This window comes from Bidens hawaiensis, unplaced genomic scaffold (assembly GCF_021521415.1).
Source record: "Bidens hawaiensis isolate Kalapana, Puna unplaced genomic scaffold, B.hawaiensis_p1.1 tig00032538_1, whole genome shotgun sequence".
NCBI lineage: Eukaryota > Viridiplantae > Streptophyta > Magnoliopsida > Asterales > Asteraceae > Bidens > Bidens hawaiensis.
The window spans coordinates 28,186-40,248 of record NW_027505257.1 but is presented as its reverse complement, the minus strand read 5'-3'; the positions used below and the strand labels follow the sequence as shown (position 1 = coordinate 40,248).

Below are 12,063 nucleotides of genomic sequence, written 5' to 3'. Positions count from 1 at the left end.
CAAAAGACTAAATATTTGGCTCTGCTGATTATCAGAACTTAATCCGAACAATTGGCACAGTTGAATAATAATCTAATTGATTACCAGTTTCAGGTTTTGATGAATGAAATCAATGTTATGGTTAATGATAAATTGGTCAATGACGATAAGAACTCAATCCTAAATGTTGATGACCTTAAACCAAATACCTGATAAAATCACAAAACATTCAATTACGAAAAACTGTTGAATGCACAAACAAACATCCAATATTAAGGTTCAAAATACCAAAAAATCTTGCTTATAAACACAACCCTACTCCCGGAGATGGTCACAGAAGCTTTATCCGTGCATCTTCATCTTGAATAGCTTGATTATGGTGTGGAAGGATGAAAGCATGGATGATTGTGATGATTGGTAGGTGTTAGGATGGTGGAAAATAGCTTCCTAAAACCCCAAAACGGCTGGGAGAAGTCCCCCTTTCGTAACCCTAAGGTTATATATTTATATATATATATATGGAGGCAAAAACCTAAAATCCGCGTCTTTTTACGAACTAGGCCGCAACTTGCGGCCTCCTTTACCAAAACTGCTTGATCTGCGGCCCTTCTTGCGGCCTCTCTTACCAGACAAGACCACAACTTGCGGCACTGACAGCACAACTTGCGGCCTGTATGGTCTTCTTCATTTTTTCTCCATATCTTGACTATCATCCTCATTCATCTTCGTTTTAACTTTCAAGTATCATCCCAATAACTTCCATTAAGCTCCATTAAGCATCAACACACCTGCAATCATAAAAGATCTCAAAGTAATCGTGTTCGATATATATATAAATAGCTAAAACATACAATATTAGACATTAAAAACACATTCTTTTACCCACTCATCACAACCCAACCAAATCAATCTTTTCACACCCATTAGCAACCAAAACTTCACTATTTTTAATTAAATAAATATAAATTTATAATTGTTGCTTTTTTATTAAAAGTGTCTAAAAATATAAAAAAATCTTTATTAAAAATAAACAATATATATTTAATTTAAAAAAACAATTAAAATATTTATATTAATCAAATATCGTTAATAAAGTGCATAAACAAACTTACAATCGTAGTCTGAAAATAAAATTGCACTTACAAATGATACAAACTATATAAGTTTTATCCAAAAAAAGTACGAACCCATATTAAAAAATATTTTTTTGAAGTAAGTCTGTTTTTTATAAAATTTATATCGGATTTTTCACAATAAAAAGTTAAGCGCGGCTGTATATTTATATTTTTTAAAAGTTAACTGTTACAAGTTATTAACAAAAAATTAAATTACTAGTGAAATTAAAGCTTAAAAAGAAATAAAGAAAAAAGAAAAGTAATAAGAACAAATAGGATATAAACATGTGGCTTTGTTTAATAATAAACTAATTGGTGAAAAAATAAAAAATAAAAAAAAAATAGGTGAACTAGTTGTGAATTAGGTTGTTTTGTAAACGCTTTGTAACTTGGGATTGCAAAAAATTGATTTTCTTTTTTTTTTAATCGCTATGGCAAACCAACCCCAACCAATGAGGATGGTTAGCTAAGATTTATTATAGCTCTTCATTCTTAAAGCTCAAATCAGCCTACTAACATATGTACGAGTATGACCATACATTGCTCACTACAAACTGACAACTGGCCATGGCTACGTACTCAAGGTACTGTGTTTGACTTGGTTTTTCAATCTAAGTATAACTTTTAAGTTTCATCTGATTGTGATTTTTGATATAGCTAAGCTGCTAGCGATTGAAGATGGTGGTTGCACCGCCGTGAAGAGTTTAGAAATGTAATATGATGTATTATGCACACACAATGTATTATACACACACACCGTATCAGTAAACATATAAGGAAGTAAGGAACTAATTATATGTCTGGATCTAAGCCATATATGTTAAATTCGGTGCATGATCAATTTAAATTTATTTTGGAAACTGCCTATATGTTTTTCTAAACATGTTGCTCGAGTGCAACTTGAATATTTGTGATTTAATACCTCGAACAACATTTTGGTTCTTACAGGATTTGAAAGTTGATACATGTTATAACAAAATATGAACATTTTCTGGTATTTCAGATATCAGCCTCTTATTCATTTGCCGTTTATTTATGCAAGTAGATGTCGATCACCAACACTCTAAGCAATTTCCAAAGAATTAAGCTAGCCTTAGAAAAAAATTATAGCTAATATCGTTTTCTTCTCGAATTAATTTAAACTAGGGACATCAAATGTAATAACCCGAATTTTCAGATAATAATTATAATAGTTAAATGGTTTCATATTAATAGAGGTTGAATTTGAAGATATTTTTAAAATTTCGTTGGAAACTCCAATAGATAAAACACTTTATAATTTAAACTAATAGATAAATAATCAAATCCTTGAAGGGAACCTGATCCTATTATTCAAGATACAAATTTTGAACTAGCCTCATCACCTTTTAATGCAATTAAGCTACAATACCATATTCATCGGGATAAAACTCTTGTCAAACGCGTTTTCCTTTCGGCCATTTATACTCTCTCAACCTCATATTTCTCTCAAAAAAAACTGCAACCAATTCTGCCTTCATCAATCGCTATTCATCTTCGGTTCCATTGCACTCCGCAAAGGAAACAACAGCCTTCGTTTGTGACCGATTTCTATTTTTCGACTCAAACCGCCATCACAAATCAGATGCTACCGGCCGCCGCTGCACTCATACGCCATCGTCGTAGTCTTTGATTCGTCCGTTCGGCTATCAAGGCTCTCGTGTTTAGTTAAGGACAACTTATAATTAATTCTCTTGATTATCGGCTATTAAGGTACGGTTTCTGGTTTCTTTCACTCATAGTATTAACTCTATTCCGTTACTTCGTAGTACGGTTTCTGTTTTTGTTCACTTTTAGTATTCTATACCGTTACTTTGTAGTATGGATTTTCGTTATGCGTCAGTTACATTTTGAGTTTAGTTATTATATATAATATATTTTGTAGCATGCCATAGATCATATGTTTTGTACTCTTTGTTGCATGTTTTCGTTTGAATATATTTAATGATATGCTTTTAGCTTTAGTACTCGGTTACCCGAGCATTTTCTGACTTGTCGTTGGGGCGTCAACGGTATGGCACTTGTCGTGACAGTGCGTAATTAAAGTTCACGGCGTCTCTAACTAGTACTTGAGTATTAGGGCCACTTAGGGGCGTATGGATCGATCCTAGTTCGGTTTTGATTTATGACTTCTGACTTTCGGGGGATGGAACAATTCATGTATGCCACACGTACCATCTCATAGGTGCATGGACTAGCTAGATGTGTACCCCTCTGTTTCTGGCTCTGGGTGCTTCTGTGTACACGACTTATTTTTGTTAATATACCATTGTCGTGTAGTTTGATATATGTTTTTTTGTATCTATTTTCTGTATATGTTTGTGATTATAGTTAAGTATCTGATTTGGTTTCTGTAGAAATTTGGTTATGTTCTGTATTAGTGTCAGCATCAGTTTTTCTTCAATATCCGTATTATTTTCAGTTAGCCTTAGTTATGGTTTTAATGTCAGTTATATTTTCGTTTGCTTTTCGTAAGTTCGTCTTTACATGTACTATTGTTCTATCCGTTACTAAGCAATTTTTGGCTCAGCTATGTTTTCTTGTTTGTGTTTGTCTTATTTTGTTGGCGGGAAATCAGGGAAATCAGTGATGAGAGTAAAATGAAGCTCATGAATAAGGACTTTTATTTATTTTCACATATAATAAATTGGACTTAGGAATTTTCTTTCGGTTTATCTTGACTCGTTGGTTGCCTTTGAATTCTCTTTATTTCTTTTAAATGGATTGTGTTTGGTTTATGATATCTGTAATAGTGGCACGTCAGCCTGTTCCGGGTTAGGGTATTACATCAAATCTGTTATTTTCGTGTATTAAATTATAATTAATGACGGCTGCTTTTGGAGTGTTGTCATTGTTTGTATGTTAATCACATGATTCATCTATGAATTAATTATAAAACCAAGTTTTTTAGTGAACACAGGGGTGGGTGTTTCAACAACTGGTTGGTCGTGCATAAACTAAAGTCAACTTGGTGGTTAGAATATTTAGAGGAATTAAGTAGGCCAAATCTGGCTGTGCAAATTGCAAAAGTGCAAAACAATAATTGAAGCCACAAGTCACAACCCACCCCATTTCATCACAATCTAATCACCACAAATCATAAACAATGGTTGAGCTCGTGCTTTCTGCCTTTCTCGGTGTGCTCTTTGAGAAGCTGGCCTCTGCCACCTCGGCCAGCTTGGAAAAACTTGTTCCATATAATGAAATTGATTCTTCTGAGATAGAGAAATTGCAGCGGTTTCTAATCCAGATCCAAGATGTGCTTGTTGATGCTTCTCAGAAAGAGATAACCAATCACTATGTGAAACGATAGCTGAATGATTTCCAACATTTGGCTTATGACATAGATGACATGCTTGATGATTTAGCAACTGAAGCTATGCATCATGAGTTGACCAATGAAGCAGAAACCCATACTAGCAAGGTAAGAAAGATAATTTCAACTTGTTTCACAAGGTTTTCACTAAGGACTAGCACGGCCAAGAACAAGTTAAGCAACATCACCACCAAATTACAAGATCTGGCGAGCGATAAAGCTACTCTTGGTTTGATTGTGAAAGAGAAAATAAGGCCAGGATTTAATAATAGAAGATTACAAACCTCTATGGTTAATGCATCTAGTATTATTGGACGGCAAGCTGAGAAAGAGGCATTCGTCCGCCAGTTATTGGAGGATCAGCAGTGTGATAAAACAATTAGCATTGTTCCCATAGTTGGCATGGGTGGGGTGAGTAAAACTACTCTAGCTAGACTTTTGTATGACGAAAAGAAAGTCAAGGATCACTTCCAACTCAAGGCATGGATTTGTGTCTCTGATGAGTTTGACAGCTTTGGTATAAGCAAAGCCATATTTCAATCTGTGACAAGGGTATACAAGGAATTTGCAGATTTAAATCTGCTTCACGTAGAGCTTAGAGATCACCTAAGGGGGAAAAGACTTTTATTGGTATTAGATGATGTTTGGAGTGAGAGTTATGAAGATTGGAAAACCTTGGTTAGTCCGTTTCATGCATGTGCTCCTAGAAGCAAAATCAACATGACAACACGGAAGGAACAATTGCTCAAAAAGTTGGGTTATAATCATATAACCAAACTATTTAGTCTGTCACATGACGATGCTCTCTCTTTATTTTCTCTCCATGCATTAGGCGTAGAAAATTTTGATTCACATTTGTCACTCAAGCCACATGGTGAAACTATTGTGAAAAAATGTGATGGATTGCCTTTCGCTTTGATTGCACTTGGGACGTCATTAAGGACAAAAGAAGATGAAGATTCTTGGAGGGAAGTGGTAGAAAGTGAGATATGGAGGTCAAAAGATGATGTAATTGTCCCCACCCTTCGGCTAAGCTACCATGATCTTTCAGCACGTTTAAAGCAATTGTTTGCATACCGCTCTTTGTTCCCAAAGGACTTCCTATTTGACAAAGAGGAACTGGTTTTATTGTGGATAGCAGAAGGGTTTCTGCATCAATCAACTACAAGCAATTTATCAGATGAACGATTGGGTCATGGATATTTTGATGAGTTGTTTTCAAGGTCATTTTTTCAGCGTGCACCTAATAATGAATCATTGTTTGTGATGCATGACCTGATGAATGACTTGGCCACATTATCGCTTGTGAGTCTTTTGTAAAGTTAGGAAATGAGACAGAGAATAATATCAGGAGGGAGATGTCGGAGATGAAGTACCGTCATATGTCATTCTACGTGAGGGATATGTATCTTACAAGAGGTTCGATATATTCAAAAGAGCCAAAAGTCTGAGGACGTTACTGGCAACGTCCGTTGGGGAGGAAGAAAGTTGGTGCACATTCTATCTATCGAATAAGATTATAGTTGACTTAATTAGTGAGCTACCATTATTAAGGGTTCTAAGTTTGGCTTATTCTCATATAAGTGAGATACCATATTCCATTGGTACTTTGAGGCACTTGAGGTATCTTAATCTATCTCGAACTAGAATCACACATTTACCTGAAAATTTTTGCAATCTATGTAATTTACAAACATTAATCCTATTCGGATGTAGTGGAATAACTAAGTTGCCCAACAATTTCTTTAAGCTTAAAAACTTGCGGCATCTTGACATCAGGGACACTTGGAATTTGGATGAGATGCCGTTAGGAATCTGTGAGTTAAAAACCCTGCATACTCTCTCTAAGATCATGATTGAAGGCAAAAGTGGGTTTGAGTTAACTAAACTTAAATACTTTGAGAATCTTAGTGGGAAAGTTTCCATTATGGGGTTGGAGAAAGTGCACAATGCAATAGATGTAAGGGTGGCGGACTTTTCACAAAAGAGGCTTAGTGAGTTGGAAGTTGCCTGGAGTGACTTGTGGGATGATTCAAGAAATGGAGTGCTTGAAAAGGAGATCCTAGATGAACTGAAACCTCGTAATGATAAATTAGTACAACTGAAAAATTAGGTCATTCGGCGGATTAGAGTTTCCAAATTGGATTGGGGATCCCTCATTTCTTCATTTGAAGCATGTGCAAATAAGTGGCTGTCGAAAATGTGAATCTCTACCGCCATTTGCGTAATTTCCCTCCCTTAAGGAACTGCTTATTGTAGGCTTATATGGGGTGAAAGTTGTGGGTATGGAGTTACTTGGGAATAGCCATGCATTTCCTACACTTGAAATTCTAATTTTTGCACAAATGAATGAGTGGAAGAAATGGTCGATGAATAGTGATGTGTTTCCATGCCTAAAACAACTTCTTATAAGAGGGTGTCCAAATTTGGTTGAAGTAACACTTAGCGCACTACCTTCGCTAATTGCTCTAGAAATTAATAGGAAATTGTCCTAGATTTGTTGAAGTCGGACTTGAGGCATTACCTTCATTGCGTGCTCTGCAAATAGTTAGTTGTGATAATGGTGTATTGAGGAGGTTGCTTCAAGTAGCTTCAACAATCACCAAGTTGGAAATAAAATCAATTTCAGGGCTTAATATCAATTTCAGGGCTTAATGATGTTTTGTGGAGAGGTGTTATAGAGTCTCTTGTTGCAATGGAAGAATTAAGCATATGGTGGTGTAATGAAATAAGATATATGTGGGAGTCAGAATCAGTTGTGAGCAATGTTCTTGTGAAGTTAAGTACCTTGAAAGTATATTTTTGCGATAACTTGGTGAGTTTAGGAGAAAAACAGGAGGCAGATTAACCACCTAGCGTCTCTTAGGATGCTGGAAGTATACGCATGCAACAATATGGTTCATTTCACTTGTCCAGATAGCATTGAGACGTTGAGAGTCTTGGAATGCAATTCAATTATGGCTATCTCCATACCAACAGGAGGGTGACGTAGGTTGTCGCGGTCTACTAAAAAACAATTAATTAAAGACTTAAATACCTATAACTAGTACGGGTAAGTAAGGTCGTCTCCATAGGGACTCAAGGAAAGTACAAGTTTATTTAATTTATAACTAATTATTTAATCTAAGCGGACAGACGATGTCAAGCGGTTTATAAAAAGATTTAATTAAAACTAATTATTACTTAAAAAGATTTGTAAACAATATTAATTAAAAAGCATTCATTCTAGGTTCGGATTATGTGTTCCATACGTTAATCACAGATTCTTTAGTCTTTGGTTTTATAATAATTGCTAGTCCTATGGTTTGATTTATGATGACAAACGATACCCTAACCGAATTGTTGACACAAATGAACCTGGACTCCACAATTGTCAAATCTATGTCTAGGACAACAAACTCGATGATAAGGTTTGATGATTCTAGTTCAATGACACAAGAGCTTAAACCCTAAATGTTGATGAACAACCAAACAAACGTTACACAAATCAATAATCGCAAACACAAACTTTAATCAACCAAATAACTAGTTAAGCAAGACAAATTCATATAAAATCAATCAAGCTATAATCATTAAGCATAAGAATCTGATCATAACAGTATTTTACACAAAACCTTAGCCTAGAACGAACACGGGATTTAGGCGAGCATCGACATAATCGTTAAAACACTTATCTTGATGAACATATGATCAATGATGGAACCGGAAGCTTCGGGATGGATAAAAGTCGCCCTAGAACAGCTCTTCTGCCTCTGGAAGTCTTGATTAGCCGAATGGGGAGGTTAAGGGGTTTAAATAGGGAAAACCTAAATTTTTGGCCGACTTAAGCATCTTCGCGTATCGCGAAGATGTCCCAGCATTCTTCTTCGCGTATCGCGAAGGACAAAATAGTCACGGCAGACATCCTGCAACTTCGCGTATCGCGAAGTTGCCCTTCGTTGCATCTTCGCGTATCGCGAAGATGTAAAACTTCAGATTTTCATTTTTCTTTTCTTGAATGCCTCGTGATGCGTGTAAATCTCACACTTCTCGATCTTCGTTCCAAGCCCGTAAATATCCTCGTTAAGCTCCATATCTTCCAATATCCTGAAACACGTAAACAATGCTTGAAGTACCAATGTTCATTCATTTATTTAACTAAATATAACTAATTAATATATAATAATAACTAACTTTTACCTAACCATCAGAGGGCAGAAGCTTAAGTTACTTGAAATTATTGGTTGTGATAAACTATTGGAGAGGGAGTGGGGTGGAAAAAAGATCAACAACCACATAAACAACATGCCAATACTTGAATATGTAAGGATAATTGATTGGTCAAATCTAAAACCAGTCATTGATCTCAATTACTTTGATCACCTCACCACATTGAAAATAATAAATTGTGAAAGTTTGGAGTCGTTTCCTGACAACGAGCTCGCCAATTTAACATCGTTAAAGGAACTAGAAATAACAAATTGTCCACGTATGGATGTTTGTGGAGTTTGGCCTCCCAATTTGCATTCCTTATTCTTAGGGAAGCTGAAGAGGCCCTTCTCAGATTGGGGCCCACATAAATTTCCAGCCTCACTTGTTGATCTAATATTATACGGTGGTGAATATGGAGCATGTAGTTGTAGTCAACTTTCTCATCTTCTTCCTTCATCTCTAACTTCTCTTAAAATAGATGAATTTAAGGAACTGAAATCAGTTTCAATGGGGTTCCAACACCTCACCTCCTTCCAACATCTTCATTTTCGCAACTGCTCTAATCTAAATAACTTAACCCATCTCCAACACCTCACCTCCCTCCAAAATCTCACTTTCAATGGTTGCCCCAACCTGAATAACTTGTCCTATCCCCAGCAGCTCAAACATCTTAGTTTTTCCAATTGCCAAAGCATGTTGGATCTACCAAAGACGTTGTTGCCTTCACTTTTGAGTTTAACAATATCAGGTGATTGCCCAAAACTAAAAGAAAGATGCAGTAAAAGGGGCTATTACCGGACCCTCATCTCCCATATCCCCCGTATCGACATATGAAGGTCCCTCAATCATGAAGTTAATATCAAGGTCTCTCTCTTTCTCTCTCCCTCCATTTAATTTTTTAAATTAAATATGAGATTCATTTTGCATTTTTTTTTTGTCAAACGAGCAATTTTAAAATATAATCTCAATGTCTGGTTGTTAACATGGGCATGCTTATTGGTTATCCTCCTTTTTTTTAATACTTGATTTTAATCTTGTCTTACTAATCAAACTTACATGGCATCCCAAGGATTTATTTGCATGGAATACCATTTAATAATATAGTTTTGTTAATCCAGTTTGACATGTAATTAATATTTATAGCATGTTTGCTTTAGATTCTTGTCTTGTTTAGCAATTGTATCAAAGGGTGAATCAAATAAATTAAAGAGGAGTTAAATACAACAATACTAAATACATAACTTTATTAATAATTATGTGGAATGAAAACTAATAATTATAGTATGAGTTTAATTATACGATTATTTTCACTTTCAAATTCTTCTTGATCATGCTTTGTTGGTAAATCAAGTGCTGAACTCATTTATTTATATGATCAAATTATTGGATTATTATTGATTTGAATCACTTTAACTATGTTTGTACCCATGTGACAATCCCAGAGTTCCGATGGTGGATCTTGAAGAAATTTTGAGGTTAGCACGTGCTAAAAAAAATTATTCAAGGGTAGGCTAGCCGATACATAAAACGAAGAATAAGAAGAAGAAAGAGTTTCGCTAAAAATGTACTTCACGAAAAAGTCTAAGGGTAGTGTGGGCTGTAGGACATGGGTCACGATTTTATTAAACAATATTAACAAAACAAATAAATAATCTCTTTATACAATTTGGGAAATTGTGGTACATATACCGTATATAAATTTAAACGAGAATAACAAAAAATATAGCACACACATATATATACATATATGTATGTATTGATTCATACCGAAGTCCCTAACTTGTGCTCTAACACCAAATTCTTTGACGAGTTGAAACCGGGCCGGAGCCGAGTTAATCATCGTGTTGAATCCGCACCGGAATCGCACTCACATCGTCTAGCTCGTGTTCACCGAGTTCCGAGCATCACCTCCGAGTCATGTCTTCTTGTACATCTCTTTCCTTGGTGATCCGTCTTGATTACCTGAAAACGTCTACACCTTTCTAGCTGCAAAACTGAAAAAACTGAGATTCCCGGTTGTGGCTGAGGATTTCTGTTAAACAGAGGTCCCTTAAAACAGATTTCGGGCAACTTCCGCGAGTCCGTCTGTTTCCCAGGGTACAACAGCCGAAGCAGTATGTACTGCGAGGATTACCTTAGCACCCGAACTTTATTTGTAATGAGAGTTCGGGATCTAGAGAGAGTTGGAATTGAGAAAACGAGCTGGTTTGGCGTTGTGTGGTCAGGTCGAGTGTGTATAGTGATGTGACTTATCCGAGTTTTCGATGTTCCAAATGAGCTCCTTGCCTTGCTATTTATAGAAATTTCCGGTCATGAGTCAGCGTGACACGTGTCACATCCAGAGGTATCCACGTGACACGTGTCCCGTGACTCATCAATGAGTTCGACACTTGGCGCAAGATAAAGCAAGTGACGACACGTGTCATCTGACTCACCAATGAGTTTGACACTTGGCAGTACGTGGAGCGCGGATAACTAGAAGACGACACCTAGCTGCTGACTCATCACGGGTTCATACTACACAATTGACACATGTCACTTGGCTCAACCACCAAAATGCTAAGGCGGCTCTCAAGCGTTCTACCAATGTAGGACAAACCCATTTCTATTTTTACTAATGTTCAAGTTCTCAACTATACACTTTAGAGTATCGATATCGCATTCATCTTTACTCTTTGGACACGTTTAATTAATGTATTTATTTATTAGTACAAGTACTAATAAATATTAATTATTGTCCAAAATTTCCAACAATCCCCCACATGAATGGAGATCGATCCGTACACTCACGTTTCAAATAAAGTTACAGCAGTTGAGCGTTGCAGGATAGGTAGCGTTAGCCTTGAACCTTTCTTTGTGAAACATACTTAGTCCCCTAGTGGTTGGTAGACGCGGTGTCCTTGAACCAATCCCCTTTAGATATAGACGTTATTACATTTCACACAACATTCTTCCTGGTATGGTTAACCCCTCATTGTCGTGTCCGTTCTGGTCATGGAACACTAGCCTGGTTCTGCAATAGCTCTAGGATTTGGGCCCCTATAAATCCATTTGAAGCGACCCCACTTCTCTCTCACATAGGTGATTTGATCCTCAAATCATTATGGTTACCATGATCCACATATCATTAACCATCACATAGTTGATTTGACCTTCAAATCATTAAAAACATAATGGTTATCATGATCCTTATATCATTAACCATATGTTATGCTTAGCCTCCCCTTTGTCACTAACTGTCTTTGGAATGGACTAGGATGTTTATTTAGACACCCTCTGTAATTTAGGAGAATATAGATATTAGCTTATGCGTCAACTTATACGTAAGCTATGCCTCTACAGTGACCACCCTTAGTTCATGCAGTTAGTTTGTCCTATTGAACCTAGATCATGGGATCTCCAATCTCATAGGCTAGGTTTTCCTTTGCACTCACTTTATTCATG

General features: G+C 36.2%; 1 pseudogene; it reads left to right on the top strand.

Annotated features, from left to right (window-relative positions):
• The first annotated feature begins 4,218 nt into the window (after positions 1–4,218).
• On the top strand, positions 4,219–9,453 carry LOC143611919 (putative disease resistance RPP13-like protein 1; annotated as a pseudogene).
• Positions 9,454–12,063: the final 2,610 nt, after the last annotated feature.